The sequence below is a fragment of the Pan paniscus genome, chromosome 15 (assembly GCF_029289425.2).
Source record: "Pan paniscus chromosome 15, NHGRI_mPanPan1-v2.0_pri, whole genome shotgun sequence".
Lineage (NCBI taxonomy): Eukaryota > Metazoa > Chordata > Mammalia > Primates > Hominidae > Pan > Pan paniscus.
In genome coordinates this window covers 87,126,107-87,150,559 of record NC_073264.2, presented here as the reverse complement: position 1 = coordinate 87,150,559, position 24,453 = coordinate 87,126,107, and the positions used below count along the sequence as shown (strand labels likewise).

Here is a 24,453-nt window from a genome sequence, read left to right as displayed (position 1 = left end):
TTCCAAAGTACTTCCTTATAATCTACTGGAAGAATGTTGAAAAAGCATTCCTGCTGATCTAACAATTAATTAGTTTTATATTAAGCGTAATGTTATATCTATATTTTATTATAATTGGGAGAACAGTGATAAAATTTTTCTTTCTTCACTCTGCACTGTGATTCATAGCTATTTTGTTAGGGTTTCATCAATCTAATAAGCTATAAGTTATACGATTTTGATAAACAACTTGAAGAAATTTTTACTGAGCACGTACTATCTTCTAGGTGCCATTCTAAGTTTTGGGACATACAAATCAAAATAAGTAAATAAATAAATAAATAAATAAAGCCAAAACCAGCTATAGTGATAACTGGTGCTGTGTCAAGTATGACACAGCCATACCCCAGCTGTTAGGAACAGCACACCCTAGCGGCTTATAGCTGCATTGATCCCTGGGATTGGCCTTGGCCATTGCAACTGCTTGGCCCAAGGTTAGGTTGCCCCTTTCTCCAACTCCCTACTGCACCCTCACTAGAAGCAACCACTGTGAAAGGGCATCTCAACTGCAGAGCTTCTTATAGAACCAATAAAATTTCAGTTGCAATTTCATTCCAGGTCAGCTTCTCCATGTGCTCAATCCTGCTTTTCTAACTATCTTAGTAATATAGGGCTCAAAAACACTGCCAAATAAATCTGCAAGTTACCTTTCATCTCAGAGTCTCTTTCTATGGAGTCCATTTTCAGATCCTCCCCATGACACTTATATCCCACTTGAGAAACAACATAATAAATGAAAAGGCAATTCACTGGGAGTAAAAGATGTTAATAATTATTATTAAAGATATACATAGTTTAAAAGTTAAACACATACATGTGTGCATTTGTACTTACGTGTATGTGTGTTCTCTGTGTATTTATGTTAATCTTTGAAACATATGTAAATAAAAAATCCCAAAGCTTCTATTATCAGCTAAGTCTTAATTGCTTGTTCACTGCTCTGAGCTAAACAGATGTTATACATGCAAATAAAATTAGAAGACCCAAATGAGGAAAATGGGATATCATAGGTTTCTGGTTTGGAAGTGTCTAGTAATTGCAATAAACTTTGAATAATAAAATATCTTGCCAATATGGGAGGCTGTATAGCAGTACTCTGATGAAGTAGTGATAACATAATTTATGCTATCATGAAACTATGAGCTATGAAGATCTTCACCTAGGGGTATCAGTATTCCCTAGATTACCTTAAACTTTGATAGTAGCTGCTGGCAACATGTGCATCCTGGATATCCTCGGCCTCTAAGTTCTTTCCACCTGCCAAATTCACACACAACGAGATTCCCAAACAGGGATGAGACCATGAACTTAGCAGAGCTACCTTATATGACATCTAAAGAGGCAACCAATCTGAAATCAATCTATGAATAGATAGAGCCTAGTATCTGGTTGATTTTAGTTTTGTTTCGAACAGTTGCTCCCATCAAACAAGTAGGTGATCAGTGAGTATGTAGAAAATAGTCATGAAGTTTTAAAAAACAGATGGGTCTTTCAGAAATGCATCATCTTTTTCAAAATGACATTTCAAGAGGGAGGTGCATTTTCAGTAATTCTACAGTCGAGTAGTGTCTCAAAGGCTGATAAAACACCTTAATAACCTGTACTAGCTCCCCAGTCATTACCATTGTATGGAATTTTGGGATAAGTTCAATATTTATAAAGCCAAATTTTCACTATTTTTACATGTTTTAAAGAAAAACAAAAAATCATTCCTCAGGGATGCACTAACTTAAATCTGACACCTGTGGACATTGACTTGGCTAGAATTTACTATTTTTTGTTTTAATATGAGAAAAACATTAGCAAGAAAATTAGTAATTTGAGGATATTCTCAGTTGGTATGTTTAAATGCTTGAGGAAAAAGGTCAATGTTAAGCTCGTAATTAAATGTCATAATTAAAGATGTGATAATTACAAGTTACATTTTTTCATTAAAGTAACTCCCAAAGATCTTTACTTTCATAATGCCATTTTTGAGTTACTGCTACTTCTGTTATAATGTAATGAAAAGGCTTCCAATATGTATTACTGTATTTTTATATGTTGCTAAATCACACTGGTCTACTTACCCAATTAATAAAATGTGTTAGACATTCCTTCTATATGCCTTCCTCAACATGGGTGCAGTGATGTGTGAGCTGAACTCTGAAATATCTATGCTAACAAAACACAGATAAATTTCACATAAGCTCATAAATTTCTATTCATCTTTTCAGATAATATTGAAAATCCACCTGACTATAGACTTACTTGTCCAAGTTGTATGAAGCCTATCTTTTGATTGGTCCAGTATATTCATATGTTTTGCCTCCCCAGCCCAGAGATGTCATCATGGGGCCCTCCCTTAAGAAAATGTAATAACAAAGAATATACAACTGTTTATAATATTTTAAATTAAAACTCAGAAAATCCATGATTTATTTCACACTTAATAAAAATCTCTCTTGATACTCAACTTGCCACCAAAAGAGCAGCTTCACAGAGTTCACATTTAATATCTCTCAACAGAGAGACCTAACCTTCTGTGGACTTTCTCCAAGATTTCACATTATGATAGCCCTGGTAGAAACAGAAAAGTTCATCTGGGGCCACATGTCAGTAGAAGCTTGAGAAATATTTATTTGAGAAATAGGATCGTGCCTCTCATGGTGGGACTCCTATGGAGATTCATTAAGCGTGCAATTAACAAAAGTGCATTAACAAAAGGCAGCCTCTTCTATTTAAATAGAAAAACTCAATGAACTTCTGCCAGGGGATAGTTTTAAAAGTAAGACATAGATAAGCACATTCTTTAAATATTCAGAAAATTGCTTTTTGAATTATTTTTTAATGACGGAAGTTTTCTTTACACATCTGGAAACTAGCTATACTTGTAAAGAATTATACTATTTGGTACTTAAATTTTTAAAAGTGTAGTAACTGTTTTTCACATTCCTCCATGTCATCATTGTGAATACTAACACTGATCCAGGCCATGGTGGAGATCTCTTCCGGAGACTGGATTTGCCCTTTACTGGGTGGCTTTATTTCTTCTATTTCCTTTTGACATATTTGTTTTCACTTTTGTATCTGTTAGATTCACAGTCATTATTCACTAACACCCGTGAACCTGCTTCTTCCTACCTTCCACTATTATTAGGTGCCTAAACTCTGCTGTACCAGTAGTGATTTGCATTTAACTAATTTATGTATTAATTATAGATGTGTGTACACAAGTATGTGTAGACACACACATATATTCATGTATACATGTATATCTCTCTCTTGTGTGACACCTAAATATTGATTTTATTTTTATATCTCTTTACAATATTGTTATAAAATATAAATATAAAATGTTTTTATATTTATAATTCATACAATAAGCTATTCATGAATTAAATGAGTCAAAAATTCATGCATTTCTAATATAAAAATGTATAAGCATTTCCAAAATGTGGTGAAAACACAAATTTATTGCAGTATTAATGTTCAACAAGTGATACAATTTGGATGTTTGTCCCCTTCAAATGTCATGTTGAAATGTAATCCCCAGTGTTGGAGGCGGGGTCTGGTGGAAATTGTTTGGATCATGGGGGCAGATTCCTCATGAATGGCTTAGTGCCATCCCCTTGGTGATGAGTGGGTTTTTGCTTTGAGTTCATGTGAGATCTGGTTGGTTAAAAGTGTGTGGCACCTCCCCCTTCTCCTGTTTGCTCCCTCTCTCTCGACCATGTGGTATGCCTGCTCCCTTTTTACTTTCTGCCACGATTGCAAGCCCCTGAGGCCATCCCTAATGGCAGATATTAGTGCCATGCTTCCTGTACAGTCTGCGGAACCGTGAGATAATTAAACTTGTTTTCTTCATAAATTACTCAGTCTCAAGTATTCCTTTTCAGAGACGCAAGAACGGATTAAAGCAACAAGCATAGTCATTTTGATAGAAAGTATTAGCCTTTACTGACTCTCCTACTTTCTTCTACTTGTGTTTCCACCAGTGGTGCCTACTCATCATTGCCACCTCTGTGGCCTGGTCTAACTGTGTTCCTGAATTCTTCATTACCTCTGTTTGGATCACTTAGAACCACTGCTTCTGGGCAGCTCCTCTGCCCAGATCTTTTAACGTTCTCTCACCTACCAACATGGGAGAGATTAGCCTGATTTAATCTGTTTTCTATAGAGGCATCCACCTGCTTCACAGGGCCCTCCCACAAGATCCAAGCAAAACTTTTCTTTTTCCTTGGCAGCATGGGAGATGGGACAGACAATCATGAGGAAGTCATTGTTAGAGCTGAGTGAAAGCATAAAGAGGGCTTCTGTTTTCAGGGACAGTGAAGGAGGAACATGGGGCAAAAAACAAACAAACAAACAAACCAAAAAACACTCTCCTGCTGAGAATGACTGAAGCTACTAATCAATCCCTGAAATAAAGTGCTTAAGGAAAATATTGGCATTCTAGAATATCGGAATGCCCAATCTTGGTGTTGCAATTTTATGGAGAGCACATAAACCAAAAGTATTAAACTTGCGTCTAAGTTAAGAATCAAAGGATGTGGGTTAGATTTGGAGATAGTTTCCTGTGAGCAAACTAACAAACTTTGCTTGTTAAGATCTTTGTTACTCATTCTCTGGTTCTCAATTGTACTTCAGTTTCCAAATGTGTCACACAATTGATGGATGTATAAGTGAAACATGGCCATCATATAACATGAGCTGAAAATATTTATGTAAGAATAAGGTTGTGTTTCCTATTTTCCTGAGTAGGTTTAACTTTAAGTTATATGTAGCCCCATCAACTATGCTGCAGAGTTTCTACTTTTAATTTATAGTTATGAGTTATTACCTATTGTTCTATTATCACGCCAAAAAAGTAAGATGGATATGGCTTCAATTTGAGCACAGGACATGAGCCTACTGGCAATATGATTTTCTTTACCCACTGTTCACTTCCACCTCTTTGTTCATCTAAGCATCCTCAGTTTCCCTCAACTGATTATACAGCCAATGATAAAATGGCTGAATATCTTATTTAAAATTTTGGTAAAGCCATTTAATCTCCCTAGGGGTAAATCTCTGTAGCCAAACTGTTACAATGTTTTTAAAAACATTGGCTGGCTCAATTTCAGTCCTCTGGTTACCCACAAATTCCCTATGAAATGTAACTAGAATTCATAGGGAATTCTCAAATTCCCCATGAAATATAACTAGATAATTTTCCATTTTCCAATTGGTCACTTGGAATTGGACCTACCTGATACCATTGCTCTTCAAGCTTATAGAGAATAGCTCTGGTGAGTCTTCATCACATGATCTCTTTGTTTGGGGCAGAATAGTACTGTTCATTTTCTTTTATTTTAAAATATAGTATATAGAAAGAAAAATGCATAAATCATAATAGTTCATCTTGATAATTATTGAAAAGTAAACATATCTGTGTAACTACCATCCAGATTGAGTAATAGCAAGTTACCAGCTTTCCAAAAGACTGCCTCAGGCCCATCCCAGATGTTATCCCCCCTAAAATAAACATTATTCTGACTTCTATAACCATTGATTAGCTTTTTTCATTTTTGCTTTTATATGACAGAAATTGCAGAGCATATGCACCCTCATATCTAGCTTTTGTACTCAAATTTGTGTCTCTGAGATTTTTTCATATCATTGTATGAACTTAAATTTTAATTTTATAGTATTATCAATATATGGGATGAATATACCACAAATTATATTTTCCATTCATGCTTGGTGGACATTTATATTATTTCCACTCTGGGCTATCATGAATAATGCTGCTTTGTATATTCTCATATATAGACATTTTTAAATATAATTCTGCAATTATGTTGAACATACACATAGGAGTATACTTACTGGGTCATAAAATATACATATATTAAACTTTAGAAGATGTTACAAAACAATTTATCAAAATGGTTGTACCCAATGGAATTCCCACTAACAGTGTATGAGAGTTCCAGTTGTACCATGTCCTCACCAACATTTGTTACTTGCAAGTACTTTGTTTTGGTTTATTTTGCTACTTTGGTATGTAAGTGGGTAGATAAAGTTAATTTCCATGGTTGAGTTTGAACTGTTAGAGAAACTTTGCATTTCTGGAATAAACAAACATAACCCTGAAGAATTATCTTTGTAGAAACGACTGAGTTTAATTTTCTCATTTTTTTAAGGAACTTGGCAACTGTGCTTCTGAGAAAGATTGGCCTGAGACATTCCTTTCTTTTTGCTAGGTATTTTGATATCAATGTTTTCCTGACCCTAGAAAATAATTTGTGAATTGTTTTCACATTATTTATTCCTGAAATATTTTGTGTAATATTTATGTTGTTTCTTTCTTAAATGTTTGAAAAAATTCACTGGTGAACTCCTGGGCCTGTATTTTATTGTGGAAATGTTGAGATTCAAGGAAAAACACAAACCCCAAGTGTTTCTTGGCTCTTTTTTTTTTTTTTCTTACTCTCATGCATCTAGCTCCACTTAACACAGCATCTTTGGCCACCAAAATCTGTGGGGATTTCTACCCACCAGCAACCAATTAATTCTGCAGCAGACACCAGCTGAGCGGCCTCTAATTCAATTTAATTCTTGCTCTATCTACCTGAAGGTAACATCAGAGCTCACAGGTTGATGATGCAGTACCACAAGACTGCCCCCTACTTCAGGTGCCATTTGTAAGTACAGGTTGTGATCTGTGCTTCTGACTGACCAGCTATAAGTTGGGGTTTTCACAACCTCCTCTTTTGGTTTTATTAATTTGCTGGAGTGGCTCACAGAGCTCAGGAAAACACTCTACTTATCTTTATGGATTTATTATGAATAATACTACAAAGAATACAGATAAACAGCCAGATAGAAAAGATGTGTAGGGAGAGACATGGGGGAAGATGGGCAGAGCTTCCATGCTCTCTCCGGGCATACCACTCTCTAGGAATCTTCACAGGTTCAGCCTTCCAAAAGTTCTTCTGTCTTAGCCCTTTTGGGTTTTTATGAAGGCTTCATTACAAAAGGCACAATTAGGCTGGGCGCGGTGGCTCATGCCTGTAATCCCAGCACTTTGGGAGGCCGAGGCAGGCAGATCATCTGAGGTAAGGAGTTCGAGACCAGCCTGGCCAACATGGTGAAATCCCAACTCTACTAATAATACAAAAAAATTAGCAGAGCATGGGTGCGGGCACCTGTAATCCCAGCTACTGGGGAGGCTGAGGCAGGAGAATCCCTTGAACCTGGAAGGTGGAGGTTGCAGTGAGCTGAGATCGCGCCATAGCACTCCAGCCTGGGCAACAAGAGTGAAACTCCATTTCAAAAAAAAAAAAAAAAAAAGGCACGATTAATTAAATCATTGGCTATTAATAGTTATCAACTCAACTTTCAGCCCCTCTCCCCCAGAGACTGAAGTTGGTCTGAAAGTCCCAACTCTCTAATCTTTCCTAGGTCTTTCTGGGTGACTAACCCCCATACTGAAACTATCTAGGGACCCCAGCCACCAGTCATCTCATTAGCACACAAAAGACACACATCACTGCAGACCTTTCCAGGGTTTGTGGAGTTCTGGCCAGGATACTGAAGACTAAATATACATTTCACAATATCACAGAGAAGTATGTTAATGAAGTATCCAATTTTTAATAGATATGGTATTTCAAAATATTTGTTCATTTTATGTAGATTTCCAAATATATAGTATACAGAAGTTAAAATAGAGATCAGACAAATGGAACAAACTTTTGTGACAGTAAGATATCGAATTCTAAACAAAACCAAAGGCCATACCAAATAAGGGTTAAGTCATGCACTTCTACACTTAAAAAATAAACTATGTTCAAACTGCCACATGATTTTTTTCTTTTTCCTCTAGCAGCCTTTAGATAAACAATATTGAAACAATGGCAGCCCACTGACTACCAGATGCTCACTAATTGATGCTCCACCCCATTTCACAGACCATAATTACAGCTTTGATTGGACAAGGGATGAATTTCAGTAACTCTCTGCTGATAAAACAACACTTACCATAGAATAGTTTTAGCAGGTTTACAGAGGCTGCACACTGAGGGCCTTCATGACCTTCATGACCCAGCTTCACTTGCTAATTTCTAATGCTTCTTTTCCTGAGACCATCAGAAATTTTTCATTAGATTTTTAACCCATTATCTGCTATTCCCTTGGTTTTAAGAAGAAAAGCATTAGGGAACATCAGGCTCATTTCAATGAATTTATCTAATCTATGGTATCTTGTTCTCTCAAGTCATGGCTCCTTGGACATGCTCTGATGCCTTCAAGGAGCTATATTTAAACACATCGTATCCTGAATTCTAATTTTTTTGTGTGAGATTGCAGGTTTAATAAAATCATACAGCATGGTCAGATGCAAAAGTCTCAAAGTTGTTTCTAATTGTGCAGTTCATGTTAGCAGCTTTTAATACTTTTACTTTTTTAACATCACGGCGCTAAACTTACATGGGAAAAAGAAAATAAGAAAAAAAACAGACAAGAGATCTAATACTTGAAAAATATTTAGTATATAGCAAATATTTCAAACACACCAAAGCACTTTGTATTAGTTCTTTTTCATGCTGCTAATAAAGACATACCTGAGAATGGGTAATTCATAAATGATAAAGTTTTAACTGACTCACAGTTCTACATGGCTGACGAGGCCTCACAATCATGATGGAAGGCAAAGGAGAAGCAAAGGCACTTCTTACATGGTGGCAGGCAAGAGAGCTTGTGCCCGGGAACTGCCATGTATAAAACCATCAGATCTCATGAGACTTATTCACTACCACAAGAACAGTATGAGGGAAGCCACCTGCATGATTCAGTTATCTCCACCTGGCCCTGTCCTTGGCACATAGAGATTATTATAATTCAAGGTGAGGATTGGGTGAAGACACAGCCAAACCACGTCATACTTAAACCCCAGAACTCCACGTAGCATGAGAAAAAGTGGGAGGTATGGATTCTAGGAATTATAGATTTCTCTTCTGTAGGGCTACTATGTTGAGCATAATAAGTGATTCTTTCAGAAAAAAATAAAAGATAATATTCAAACAAAAAAATTATTGAACTATAGAGGATAAAACAGACCACTAGAGACCATTTATCTCTCATGTTGCAGAAGTTACCTTACACACAAGGCAGAGTGCCTAGCTACTTCATGGAAGAGCTACAGATAGAAGCCATGCTTACAGAATTTTTCTTTAACTCTCTTTTAATGGTTTAAACTGTCCTTCTTGATAGTCATAAACTGAGTGAGGGATGAAGATACCTGCACATTGAAATAAACGGTTTTTTTCCATTTCAATGATAAATTTTAAAAGAAAAAAAAAGGCAGGGGAGAAAAAAAAAAGTTGGCATTAGGGTCCTGACAATTTTCAATTTTTACCTGGCAATGAGGTTGATTTAACCTTGTGCGTGTGGTGCACAGGTTTGCTATACCCATCCTACGTCTTAGTGCTCCAAGTGAAGACTTCCATTACACACTAAAAAAATTGATGAGTGTGAAATAAATGGACCCAAACTGTGACTGCATACCGGTGTTACAAAGGAAGCAAGCCTGTCTGAGCAACAAAACCAGAAATTGGCCCAGGGCAGAAAGCAGGGAAGAGCACCCAGTCAAGTGTTAATCAGGTCACCTTCCCTGGCAGGCTCCCACAGATCATGTGTTAAAGGCTACTGTCACATGCAAACGCATGTTTATCTGATCACTGAGACAGTGCTGAGGTTTGGCTTACTGCCTCTTGCAGATCTCAGAAGAGTTAGCCTCACTGAAATCTCTGGGTGAGTTTTCAATTGCACATTTTATGTTCTTTGCTAGTTCTGACATTTCCAAATATTTCTCACCAACTTGTGGCTGAATGCCGGCCATCATAACATGCCCTAGAGGTGCCTAGCTAGGTCATGAATCACATAATGTCTATATTCACATTCTACAAAGTCCTCAGGGGTTGATGTAGTTGTGCATGTGAATTAATGTCCTTATAAAACCTAGCTCAGTACATGATTATTCAAACTTGATATCCAGTCTGTTAATGATTATTGGTCTGCAAGGCAATAAAGAACGTGCTGCTTTATAGATGGAGGCCTTAACACTGCAATGGTGTGTCTTAAATTGTTACCTTTTAACTTAGGATCAAGTTCTTATGGAAATTGAGGGAGCTCTATTGTGTTTTAATCATTAATTGAGCAAACAAATATTTATTGACTACATACAATATGATGGTCACTACACCAAGTTCTGGGATATGACTTTCAATGAGCTCTATTGTGTTTCAACCATTAATTCAGAAAATATTTATTGGCTACAGACAATGTGAGGGTCACTATACCAAGTTCTGGGATATGACTTTCAACAAGGCAGATGTGTTGTCATCTACAAGTAGGTCAGAGTTTAATGAAGTAGTGGAAATATCACTAGATTGGCTGTCTTAAGACTCAGATTGTACTTTTAGGTACTTCACAAACAGCATGGCACAGATCACTGCTTCTCCATTCATTAAGAGGAAGTAACTTACCTGAAGATAAAGAGATGAGCCTCATTTCTCCCAAGAAAAACAAATAAGAATTGGGCCTTTGTATAAATTTCCATTTTTCTTTTTTCTACCTGCATAACCTTGAACATATTACCTCACTCTAATTTTTTTAATCAGGAAAATGTAAATGATGATAATAGTCCTTATTTGGTTGGATTATTGAGGATATTAGATGCTCTAGATATATCACCTAGACTATTGTGCTTGGCATACAGTGTTCGGTAAGTGTTTGCTTTTATTATTCTGAAACTAAAGTAGTTGTTACATCTCTAGCAATTTAATTCAGCACACATTAATTGAAGCCCCACAATGCTTGTGGCCTGTATGAAATAAGACTCACTTCCTTTTCTCATTAGGATATTCACTATCTGGGGTGAAGGGCAGTACTTCCAGCCAAATAATTAAATCAGCATTATATTGTGCTTTCAGAAACAGAGTTATATGCAAAGTTATGTTTGTGCAAAGATGTGTAAAAAATCAAGTTTACCTAGATAAGCAATTATACAAACATTATGAAAGATGCAATCACTAAAACTCTAACAGATGAATAATTCATCAGAGAAGAATCTAAGATACATTCCAAGCCATCTCCATTACACTTTCTCTCTCACACTCTCCCACACATACAAACATGTGCACACACATACAGTAACACTATAAACATTAGATAACATTCAGAATTTATCTCTTAACTCTACCCTCTTTCCATTAATTTCTCCTTGCCAGGGAATATAGATTACAGGGAAACACATGGTTATAATCAGACTTAGGTTTGATTTCTGGATCCTTTTATGTAAGTCTACTATCCCCCAATCCTAATTAATCTAGAGAATCTGTGTGCCCTCTTGCTCAGTAGGTATAAGTAATCATGCAACATACTTCTACAAATTTCTGTGCATTGAGCAGTCTAGATGAAATGAAAGTAATTTTCCAAGATCGTCTTTCAGGAGATCCAGATTTCATGCTTATCTGATTTCTTACCTATATACGTTTGGAAAGATACATAACTCATCTGCAAGCTGGAAAATGAGAGAAGCCAGTAGCGTGGCACAACCTATCAGTCTTCAAGCAGTAGGATATAATATTGAATAATATCTTCATTGCTGCATTGTTTGTAGAATTTGAGACCATTTGACAATACAATAAATATTCACTGAGTGCCTACAAGCACTACTCTAGACATCAAGAGAGCATCAATGCACAGGACTCTTAAAATCTCTGCCCCTTTTGAGCTGACATTCCAATTGTAATGGATATAAACTGAAATCTCAAACTGGTAAGCCTGAAATAAATATTAGCTTCTATCACCTTCAGCCTTATTATTGTAATTATTTCAAGATAACCCCTGATGTTCTCTGTAACAATATTTCACCTTTATAAAAATACTAGGTAACTGAGTGTTGAAAAGACAGTGTGCTTCATGTGTACAAAATGCGAAGAGAAAGGGCAAGAATGTAGAAAGGAAGAAAACTATAAAGGGATGTAATCAAGTCGAAATTAATTCAGTGAATTAAATTGCAATTGGCAACGCATTTCCTCCTTCTGGTAAACCAAATATTTCAGAAAAGATTATTTATGAATTATTTTTGAGACTTTTCTTTCACTTTGTGTGATGGTTAATATTAGGTGTCAACTTGACTGGATTAAGGGAGGCCTAGATGGGGCTGGTGAAGCATTGTTTCTGGACCTGTCCATGAAGGTATTTCCAGAGGAGATTGGCGTGTGAGTCAGTGGACTGGAGGAGAAAGACCCACCCTCAGTAGGTGGGAAGACCCTCCTCTCCTGTAGCCACAAGGTTGAAATTGTTGAAAATAAAACACAAGCCCTCATCATGGCATTGGCTGACTTACAACAAAAGGTGAACTCTCAGCATTGTAGGGTGCTTACTGTTAAAGTGAGGACACTAATTAGAAAAGTACCATTCAATAAACTGAGGGTCTGGCTAGAACAGGGCTTGGGGAAGTAGAGTGGATATTCAACTTGCTTTGTTCCTTCTCTTTCTCCCTTTTAGACTGGATTGCCTTTTGTTCCTCCTGTCCTTAGACATCAGGCCCCAGATTACTCAGCTTGTGGACTCTGGGACTTGCACCATTGGCCTTCCGGGAGCTCTCAAACCTTTAGCCTCAGACTAGGGGCTGCATTGTCAATTCCCTGTTGTTGAGGCTTTTGGACTTAGACTGAGCCATGCTACAAGCATCTTTCATTTTCCAGCTTGCAAATGGTATATCATGGTACTTCACCTTTCTGATTGTGTGAGCCAACTCCCCCCAAAAATTCTCTTTTATATAGATCTATTGTTTCTTTCCCTTTGGAGAACCCTGACTAATAGAGATTTTGGTACCAGAAGTTGTTCTAAAGGAACGGAATTTTAAAGATGAATTTTAATCGGTTTTGAGGTTTCTACAATTGGCTTTCTAATCTCATTAGACCTTCAAATGCTAAGGACTCTACTTCAAATATTTGTGGAAAACCAAGAAATGTTGGTTGATTGCTCCTGACATCGCTAAACAAATAGATGGAATTAAAGGACAAGCTCAGGGATTTGGACTCTCAGCTGCAGATGCACATAAATAGCCTAAAAGCTTCTAAGTATTCTCTGAAGGAGAATCTTCTCTCCTGTAGCCACAAGGTTGATTGTTGAAAATCAAACACAAGCCCTCATGATGTCATTAGCTGACTTACAACAAAAGGTGAACTCTCAGCCTCATAGTGTGGCTACTGTTAAAATGAGGACATTGATTGGAAAAGAATAGGATACTGTACATTGGAATAAGGATGTATGGGAGGACTCCGATGAAGCTTGGGGACAACGAGCTCCTAAATTCTGATGAGCCTTTTTTGCCAGGGGAAGTGGCCTCCCTACTCCCAGTGGCAGTGGCAACAGCCCTCACAGTGGTATTCATCTTTCTGCCTCTGTCTGGAGGAATTAACCATGCATTGCCTGAAGAAACAATAATGGCATCTGCTGAGGCAGTTGACAAATAAGACAATGCTGGTTCTCCTGGGAACCCACCCCCACCATGCCTCTTTTCTTCTAGAACAATGACTGGACTCAAGTCCCAGAGGCCCCTAAAGGTGAGGTGCAATGAGGAAGTGTGCTATACTCCAAAGAACTAGCTGAGTGTTCTATTTTGTATACAAGCAGAAAACTGGGGAAACCTGTATGGGAATGGATATTAAGGTTGCAGGATAATAGGAGAAGGAAATAAAGCTGGATCAGGTTGAATTTATTAACATCGGCTCACTAAGCAGGGATTTAATGTTGCAGCTTGGGGAGTTAATAAAAGTTCTAATTATTTGTTTGGTTGGCTGAAATATGGATCACCATGAGAGCTAGAAATGCCTTCTCTTCCTTGGTTTAATATAAAGGAAGAGATTCAAAGGCTTAGGGAGTTAGAATGCTAAAGTGGATTTTTCACATAAAACCTACTCACCCACACTGGGAAGGTCCAGAAGATACACCTTTCATTAATACTCTGAGAAACAGATTTGTGAGGAGAGAATCAGCATCCTTGAAGACCTCTGAGATTTCCCTTCTATGTATTCCAGACCATACAGTGAGAACCACAGTCACTTAATTTTAAAACCTAAATGCAATGGGAGTAACTGGATCCCAAGGTGGCAGGGGCCAAATGGCAGCATTCAATTGCCAAAGGCAAGATGGACATGGTTACAGCAAGAGACAGCAGAGGCAAAACAACAATCAGAATAGTCTGACCCATGTAGACCTACAACATTGTCTAATTAATCATGGTGCTCCTTGAAGCAAAATAAATGGAAAGCCTGTTACATTCTTACTTGATCTGTATATGCAGAAAACGTCTAGATCAAGTGAACACAAGTCTAACTTGAAACTTAAAAATAGAGAATCATAGACCCTCAATCAATTTCCAGACTTGAGCCAGTTTATAGACCCAGAACCCCTTGAATGAAGGGGAGGCTGAGTCCCCTTGAGGAAGGACCCCAGTATAATGCCAACAATTTAAACTGTCAATCTTTTACATCCTTCCCCAAAGGAAACTCTGACCTTTTACTTAGATAAATATATACTGGGGAAAGGAAAATAATCAGAACTTTTTGGGACTGCTGGACACTGACTCTGAACTGACATTGATTTCAGGACCTGAAACATCATTTTGGCCCTCCATTTAAAATAGGGGGTTACGAGGGTCAGGTGATTAATGGAGTTTAAGCTCAGGTTCAATTTACATGGGTTCCCAAACCCATCTTCTGGTTATTTCCCCAGGTCCAGATGCATAATTTGAATAGACCTATTCAGCAGCTGGCAGAATCTCCACTTTGGTTCCCTGATCTGTAGGGTGAGGACTATTATGGTGAGAAAGGCCAAATGAAAGCCATTAGAACTGCCTCCACCAAGAGTAGTGTTTCTATACATCAATAATGATGACATAGCTGAAAAAGAAATAAAGAAAGTAATCCAATTTACTATAGCTACAAAAAATAATACCTAGGAATAAATTTAATCAAGGAGGTGAAACCTCTCTACAATAAAAACTACTCAACATTGATAAAAGAAATTGAAGAGTACACCAAAAAATATAAAAGACATCTCATGTTTATGGATTAAAATAATTAATATTCTTAAAATGACCATATTACCCAAACTGATCTACAGATTCAATGCAATTCTTAACAAAATACCAAAGGTATTCTTCGCAGAAATAAAAAAAAATCCTAGATAACAATTTGTATGCAGCCACAAATGCCTCTGAATAGCCAAAATATTTCTGAGCAAAAACAAAACAATGCTGGAGGCATCATACCACTTGGCTCCAAAATATATTACAAGGCTATAACAACCAAAACAGCATGGTGCTGGTATAAAGAGAGACAAATAGACCAATGGAATAGAATGGCAAACCCTAGAAATAAATCCATGTATTTAAGGCAATTGATTTTAACACAGGTGCCAAGAACATATACTGTGGAAAGGACAACCTCTTCAATAAACGATGCTGTGAAAATTGAATTTTCATATGCATAAGAATGAAACTAGACATCTATTTCTCTACACGTACAAATGTCAACTCAAAATGAATTAAAGACTTACATATAATACCTCAAACTATAGAACTAATAAAAGACAACATAGGAAAAATATTTCAGAATTTTGTTCTGGGCAAAAATTTTATGGATAAGACTTCAAAAGCATAGGCAACAAAAGGAAAGATAGATAAATGCAGTCTTATCAAACTATAAAGCTCCTGCACAACAAAGGAAACAAGAGAGTGAAGAGACCCCTATAGAATGGGAGAAAATGTTTGCAAATTATTCATCTGACAATAGATTAATATCCAGACTATGTAAAAAACTCAAATAAGTCAACAGCAAAAATAAAGCTCACAAATAATTCTGTTAAAAATGGGCAAAGTGTCTGAATAGACATTTCTCAAAAGAAGACATACAAATGGCCAACAATTATATGGAAAAATGCTTAACACCACTAATCATCAGGGAAATGCAAATCAAAACCACTGTGAGATGGCTAACTTTGTTGGAATGACTCTTATCAAAAAAATGAAAAATAACAAATGTTGGCAAGGATGTGGAGAAAAGGGAACTCTTATACACTGTTGGTGGGAATGTCAGTTAGTACAGACGTTATGGGAAAGAGTATCAGAGTTTTCAAAAAACTACAAATAGAAATACAATACGATCCAGTAATCCTACTACTGGGTATTTATCTAAAGGAAAGAAAATCAGTATATCAAAGAGATATCTGTGCTCCCATGTTTATTGCAGCACTCTTTACAATAGTCATGATATGGAGTCAACTTAAGTCTTTATCAGCAGATGAATGGATAAAGAAAATGTTCATATATACACAGTGGAATACTATTCAGCCTTGAGAGAATAAAATCCTGTCATTTATGGCAACATGGATGAACCTGGAGTACATTATGTCAAGTGAAGTGAGTCAGACACAGAAATACAAATATCACATGTTCTCACTCATATGTGAGAGATAACAAGTTTAGCTTCTAAAAATAAAGAGTAGAATTGTGGCTTTTCAAGGCTGAGAAGGGTAGTGGGGAGGGAAGGATAAGGAGAGGTTGTTTAATGGATACATAATTATAGCTAGAAGGAGAAGTCTAAGGTTTTATGGCATTATAAGGTAATTATAGTTAATAAAAATTTATTGTATATTTTCAGATAGCTAGAAGAAAGAATTTAGAATGTTCTCTACACAAAGAAATAATTAATGTTTCAGGAGATGGATATGCTAATTATTCAGATTTGCTCATGAGATTATATACACGTATCAAAATGACTGTAATTATTTTGTATTGCATATGTGCAATTATTTTGTATCACTGAAACATTTTTTAAAACTACACAGTAAATAAAATAAATTATCCTCTAATATGTAATAGATGTGTGTGTGTGTGTGTATAAGGAAATATTCATGAAGCATTCGTTATATATCAGATTCTATTCTTGACCCTGTAGATTTTGCATACTTGGGTGTTAGTATACATCCTAGGGTCTTCACATTGCCTATGTCAGTGCATGCAGAGTTCATCGTAAATTTTTATTAAGTTCTTGCCAGTTTTTACATTTCCTGTCTTCTGTTTTTCTCTTCAGGTACATGGAACAGAGGCTGTTAGGAAATTTGCCTTGCAAAGAAACAACTTGTCATCTACCTGTTTACCTCTAACAGAAGCTTATACACATATGCATGGGCTTGGAGAAAATGATATTCACTTAAAAACAATATAATAATGACATGTACAGAGCCATATAGCTCCAAAACCTTTCAAGTGCTATGTCCATTTGTGAGGACATATTTATCAGTCTAGTACTACCTTGTAACAGTACAAAAGTACATTCACATTATTTTTCTAAAGGAGCTTAGTTCCTAGAGGGAAAAATACACTCTTCTCAAAGTTTTATAATAATAATTAACATACCCTATATGATGTTTGTGAGACTCAAATAAAGAAAACAATGGAATATGCTATATAAGAGCAACATATTATTGTCAAAGTTTTATTTCTTTATCTCTCTTTCAAACAAATCATAATCTGCTTTGGTTTTTAAAAGTAGTTTAGTTGTAGAATACTCTGTTCACATAATTTATTTATTCACATTAATCACATAATTTATAAATCATAAAATATAATGATAGTGGTAACAATATAAACAATGATCTAAAAGTATGTTAAAAGTTATAATCTTCGCATGGCACTCCTATGAAGTAGGTTAATAGACAATACATGGCTTGCCTAATTGCACATAGAAATGACTGTTTGGGCCAAGGATTCAAATCTGGGGCATGCAGGCAGAAGTCCTGTTCTCTTGATGTTCATTCTATGCTCTTTAAATAAACCCCATTTTAGTCACATTAATCATATAAATAAATATTTGATTGTTAACCTATTATCATTCAGAGGAACGAGCTTTCATATTTGACTATATGATTTACAATTACCTGGGACCAATTTATGGCTTTTCACTCAAAACAGGGGATAATGTAAGCTGTTCGTGCAAAAAGAATTAGAGAATTGTTGGAGGATTAGTGCTTCTTCTAGCCCTTCTGACCACCAATCCAAGCACAGTTATGAGTAAACACATTTTAAAAAATGATGAGGCGAGAACTCTTTTGGCATATCATTTCCCTTAATTAGTCTGCCAACAAGCATAAATGCCTGCTCTCAAAGCCTGAGTAGCAGTGAACCCACAGTAGCACAGACTTCTAATGCAAGATTTGACCTTGCCCTTATTGCTCAACATTCTATAGGTGATGACAATGAGTTGAGTCCTTTGATGACATAGACTGTTTACTTAAAGTCCTTCCATCGGAGGCTTAACAACGTAATACAGAGTTGAATAAAGTGGTTTGCTGCCCTGTTGTCAAAAAAAATAAAATACACTGTCCACCGTGTCCTGGAAAACTGTTAACACATTGTTAGTAGTTTCCAAGCAAGGATATCGTTAAACATATTTCATGTTAATGTAGTCTAGCTCAGTGGCAATTTTCTCCTAGTAAAGAAATATGAGGTTCTTAAAAGGTTTAAGCAAATAATACAGAGTGGGCTTGAAACACTCACAAGTCATGAATTGAACTTTCACTCCTTGTAGTTTAATAACCAAATAATACATTTTATAACTAATTACAGAGAATTTTTAATGTGTTGACTTCCAGTGGGTCACATTTTTTATAGACATATAATATTAAGAAATAAAGTAAAAGGTATCACTACTTTATGTACATTTAGCTGGAAGTTTTTAAGCAAAATTAAGAGGTGGAATGTGATTGCTTGTTCACTCTACAGTGAGTTGTTAATCAGCAGAAGTTAATAAGATTCAATTAAGAATTAAATGCTTATGAGAAATTTAATAGTGTGTTCCTACCAAAAATAAAAACAAAATAAAAGAATTTCTCTGTAACAGTAGTATAGAGGTAAATAGCTATCAGGTCTCAGGCATGATGGAATAAACTAACCCAGTACCAGAGTTAAGACGAAATTTCCTTGGTGTGGCTATTTTTCTCAATTAGGGGCATCATGGCGAGTTTATTCCTGTCTTCTAACACATCCATCATTCGATGCAGGAGGAAGCAGGAGGCTCGACTAGATGGACCATTGACCAGTTCTGGTATATAAATTCCTGTTTGGAGGCCATGAAACTCTCCAAATTCTAATATCCAACAGGATTTTTGTCTTGGCTCTGGAGACTAAATCATCTCTTTGACCAAAGGAGATAGATTTATGCTGCTGAAAAGCAATGCACCCTCTGGAGCAGAGGAGAGAAATTCTATACCACCCAGAGGAATGTGTCCTCATTTTATCTATTAGTGATTTTAAATCCACTGTATTTTTTTTCCCCCAGAGAGTTTGTTTGTGTTGTTAGTTTGGTTCATATCACATCTTTTGGATTTGAGGGGTTGAATGTATAAAAATTGAGTATTTGGCCCAACTTCTGAAGCTTTAGAGAGAATAAATCCCTTCCAATATGAGTGTTAAATGAGCCACAGCACTGATTTATTGTCTGCTAAACACTGGAGAATGTGGAGTATTTGTTAGGGAAACGAGGCAATGAGGGAAAACTGAAATGTTGACATGAAGGTTTTCATATTAAATTCTAGTATTTTCCATCAAGCAGCCATGCATTTTCTGGTGATTAAAACTGAAAATTAGAAGTAGGAATTTGCATCCCTATTCACTACAAATAAATTAACTCTACTGTATAACTGGTACATCCTTGAGAACACTGTTAGTAGGAAAAATAGCACAATGGTAAGACAAGGGACAGACACACAAATGAGTATTTAAGAAGACAGGCAGTAAATGTTTCATGGATTGTTTTTCTATGAAATCAAGAATAAATTATCAAGGGTCAAAGGATCTTAACAATTACCTTTCCCAGACTTCTTATCTGGAATTTGAGTTCCTTTGCAATATTCACTCATTTAACATTCACTCTGCCTTGCTCTGACTTATGTTTGAGAATAGCTGATGGCCAGGTGCGGTGGCTCATGCCTGTAATCTTAACACTTCAGGAGGCTGAGGTGGGAGGATCACTTGCAACAGGAATAGCTAACTATATTGAACACATTTTTCTGTAAGGAAATATGTACATGCACAAGTATCTCATTTCTTGAGGAGACATCTCTGTTGTAATAAAATTTTTATATTAAAGCAAAGTTAACATCCTTCTTACTGTTTACAGTGCACCCAAGCATTGCCAATTTTCTGGGCATTTAATCAAATAAACAAACAAAACAACCCTTTAGGATAAGAAAGACAAACCTCTTCCTCTGCTATGTCTGTGTGGCACTTTTGACTAACAGAGCAAACCTTGTGTTTGTGGGCAAAAGAGAAATGTTTATAGGTTTCAGCTATATCACAAACCTAGGTGATATAAATGCACAAACAAGAGTGCATTTGAAGTGGAGAGACAATCAATAGACAACTGGCATAAATGGAAAACTAGTGGCAGAAAAATCAGATTGAAAAAAGCATTGCAATGCTATAAGAAAGAGTTCATTCAAGCCAAGTCAAGGACAGAGGAAGTATATAAAGGGGTGAAGAATGCAAGAGACATCTCAATGATGAAATAAATAAACTGATGTAGGCTTTACTCTATAAGAACCATGTGATACATTAAAAAGCGTATAAGCTTTTGAATGACTGAAGTAAAATTAATTCTTATTTGAATCTGAGCTCTATTATTTGCTTTCTGTGTAAATTTAAAAAAATGAAAAAGAAAAAACTACTAAATTTTGTCTCAATCTCAGACTTATATAAGGTTGTAAATAATATGGGATCTCTCAATATTGAGATGCCTAGCACAGAACTTAATACATAATGACTGCTACATGAATAACACACATCATTAACTATTCTAGTAGAAAACTTTGGTTTTTTCTTTTAGAGTTTATTTGTGGTAAAGAACACCGATATCTTGTTTACTCCTTACCCTTCCCTATTACCCTGCTAAAAATCCACCTTTCCTGTCCTCTCCTGCCATCTTGCACATACATACAGTACCCATTAATCATTAAGGATTAGAATTATGAGTCAGGATCAATATAAATCAAATATTAATTTCTACAGAAGTGTTTATTAGTACAGTCTTATTCTATTACACATACAGCTAATAGAAATAATGTCTGTGCAATAATTTTTGACTTAATATGAAAGCTAATTATTAAAATTATGTTTCCAAGATAATTTTTTACGATCTATCACAGACAGGTTGCAACTAAAAGGCACATTATATCATTACTCCAGGTTCAATACTTCATAAAACAACATTAGTTCTTTGCAGAGAGTAAGTACTTTCTGCAGAAAAAAATGGTTGAAATTTATATTTTAAGATGTCTCATGGTCTATGTTCTTTCCCTGCTGGGTGACACTCAATGAATACTCCACCTTCTGAATGACCATACCTTTATGGTAGAAGCTGGGTAGAAGGATGACAAATACCTTAACTGCACGTCTTATGTTCAGGGAATTCCTTGGGAATTCCATCAAAATAGTTCCGCCTCAAAAATGGCTAAGGGCAAATCCTGAGATAAAATTAGTGTTCTCTTTTGGCTTTTTGCCACAATTTACGTTCACTCATTCAAGAAATTTTCTGAGCTTCAAAAACATATTTGTATCAAATTGGAACAGTCATTATAATATAAAATTAGCCACTTTCAAGCCCTGGTGTTCATCTTTCACAATCCAGGCAAATTTAAACCTTTTCTTATGTATTTCTTGATTCAGTAGAAATAAATTCTTCCCTTCTTTGTCCTCCTTTGGAAATAATTGATGTCTGTCTTATTTTGCTTATTATATTCAGCCTTTCACTGCAACTGGGGATATTCATCTCTCAATACTAGATTATACACTCTTAAGGCTTGTGTGCCACTCAGTTTCCCATATAGCTTGGCATTATATCTTGTAAGCATAGGGCTCAATAAATGTGTGGTGAATTGAATTGATCTGAGACAAATCACATTCCAGAGCAATGTGCATGGATCTTCAATAGAGAAATTATACAGAAGAAAGATAATTTAAGCAAATCATTCTTTCAACAGCCTTAACCTTGACCATAGCTAGTCCCTTTTTGATGGTTAATTTTATGTGTCATCTTGCCTGGGCACAGGCGCCTAGATATTTCATTAAACATTATTCTGGTTGTATCCATGAGGATGTTTCTGGATGAGATGAACCTTTGAATACAGATTGAGTTAAGCAGTTTGCCCTCCCCAATGTGGGTGGACTTCATCCAGTCCCTTGAAGGCCTGACTAGAGCAAAAGGTGGAGTAAAGGAGAATCCACTCTCTGACTGACTGTGTTTGAGCTTGGACATGAGTGTTCTGCCTTGGAGCTCAGACTGGAATTTACTTAGATCATTAGCTTTTCTGGTTCTCACATCTTTGAACTCAGACTAGAAATATACCATTGGCTCTCCTGGGTCTCAAGTTGCCAATTGCAGATTGCGGATTTTGGGACTTCTCAGCCTTTGTAACAATGTAAACCAATACCATATGCATATAAGCCATATATATGCATATATGCTAATTTGTTGTTTCTCTGGAGAACTAAGACTAATACACCCTCATAATGAGTTTATCAATCCAAGAAAGAGAGAAAATTGTGCTTAAAATGCACATGCTACATTGGCCTATGTTCTCTTGTCTCCATTGTCACCCTAAAGTGTTGACAGTGAGAACAAAGAGTCAATTATGATGCTTAAATCATATATTATCTATATCTGGGCATTCAACTGACATAAGTAACACATTTTTTTGCATGACCTTCAATGATACCCCTTGTCTCGTCACACTAAGAATAAATAAGCACTCAACACTCTGGGTGCCCCACTTCCCCCTTACTGTCTGCCAGCTATAGCTAACATAACCCCGAGGGACACTGATCACCCTAAACAGAAATTCATTGCAACTTATAAGTTGGGGGTCTGAAATATTTTACCTGGAAAAATCTATCATACAATACCTTCAGACTACTTGTTTATGTCTCTTTAAAAAGTACAAATAACTTCAAACGTAATCACTAACAACGAGATAGCAACAGAAAAAGTAAATACCCTCCCCTCAACCTCACGCCTATGGAATTAACAAGATCAACCAGGAAATTATTTAATTAACTAAGGTGAAAGAATAAAAGTGGCATTTTGGTTTCATTGTACAAATGATGCCACAACAAAACCCAGGTAAATCAATAAATAATCACACACATCAATTGCGTAGAGAACATATACTGCAAATCACTTAATAAGATAGTTTTAATCATCAGGAATGGCCACCTTCATTTTATCTTACATTTTATTTAAATTCATTATATTTTGAAAAATTTTGCATCCTGTATGAGAAACTAGCTTCAAAAATACAATTAAACTTTCCAAATGCCTCAGGGAGTATGTCCTTTTCCTATCCTCCCACCATAAAATTAGAAAGGAAGCTGATGGCTATTTAGCTGAGAGGATCCCTGTGAGTGACTGGAAAGTTGCTGGGGAGGAACAGAGGAGACATTACCTCTATCAGGAAGGTCACCGTTATTTCGAAGGGAATGGGTTTTTGCCTCAGTGCCTATAATACTAATGTGTAGATCCAGGTGCTATACATTGACTTAGCATTTCAGGAAAGTACAGGCCATGCCAGTGAGATACATTGACATAGAATGCCAGGAGACACCTATTCAGATTTATCAATATTTACTCTAATACTCTATAAAGTCAAGCTACTTAAACATTGAAGTCACATATATCCACGTAACTAAAGAAAAAGACTTTCTGTAAAGCACTAAAGGACCATATCTAGGTCTTTATTTTCTCTTGCCAAAACCATGAAGTTTGTGTAAAGATCAATTGAAAGAATACAGGGCAAAGTGTCATAAAAAGATTGGAATTATTATAATCATAAATTATTCCTCTGATGGCTGTTGCTGTGGTATAGTTTGCTCTATACAGCACTATAATGAAGCAGGATTCTGTTACTGTCAAGTTTTTTGATCAATAAAAATAACGAACTAAAGTAATTCACATTATCATTACATGGAGCTCTTCCAAGGCCCAAACATAGTTTATTTCACTGTGAATGCAGACTTGGATATTTTGCAATGTTAGAATAACCAGTTAATTTTCCAAAGTATATATTTATTTTTAAATGAAAGAAAGAGGGCTTTTGCCTTGGGACCAATGATACTAATGTGTAGATACAAATTCTAACTCTATGAGTTAGTTTTCACTCTTTGACCCATGTTCAATAACAAAAATATACTTCAAGACACCTGTTGCAAAGATGCAAATTATGTTGATTAATGAAATTATCACAAATATTAAGCTACACTTATAACTTGTTTTATAATTTATTTCTCTTTATTTTGCTTCTTTTGGCTAAACAAATACC

At 36.0% G+C, this 24,453-nt stretch overlaps 2 long non-coding RNA genes across 2 annotated transcripts in view; one reads left to right on the top strand and one right to left on the bottom strand.

Annotated features, from left to right (window-relative positions):
• Window positions 1–24,453, bottom strand: part of LOC134728911 (uncharacterized) — a 224,663-nt gene that overhangs the window by 126,961 nt on the left and 73,249 nt on the right. The gene's annotated exons all lie outside the window — the stretch shown is intronic.
• LOC130540794 (uncharacterized) overlaps window positions 1–24,453 on the top strand; it is a 51,767-nt gene that overhangs the window by 26,482 nt on the left and 832 nt on the right. The gene's annotated exons all lie outside the window — the stretch shown is intronic.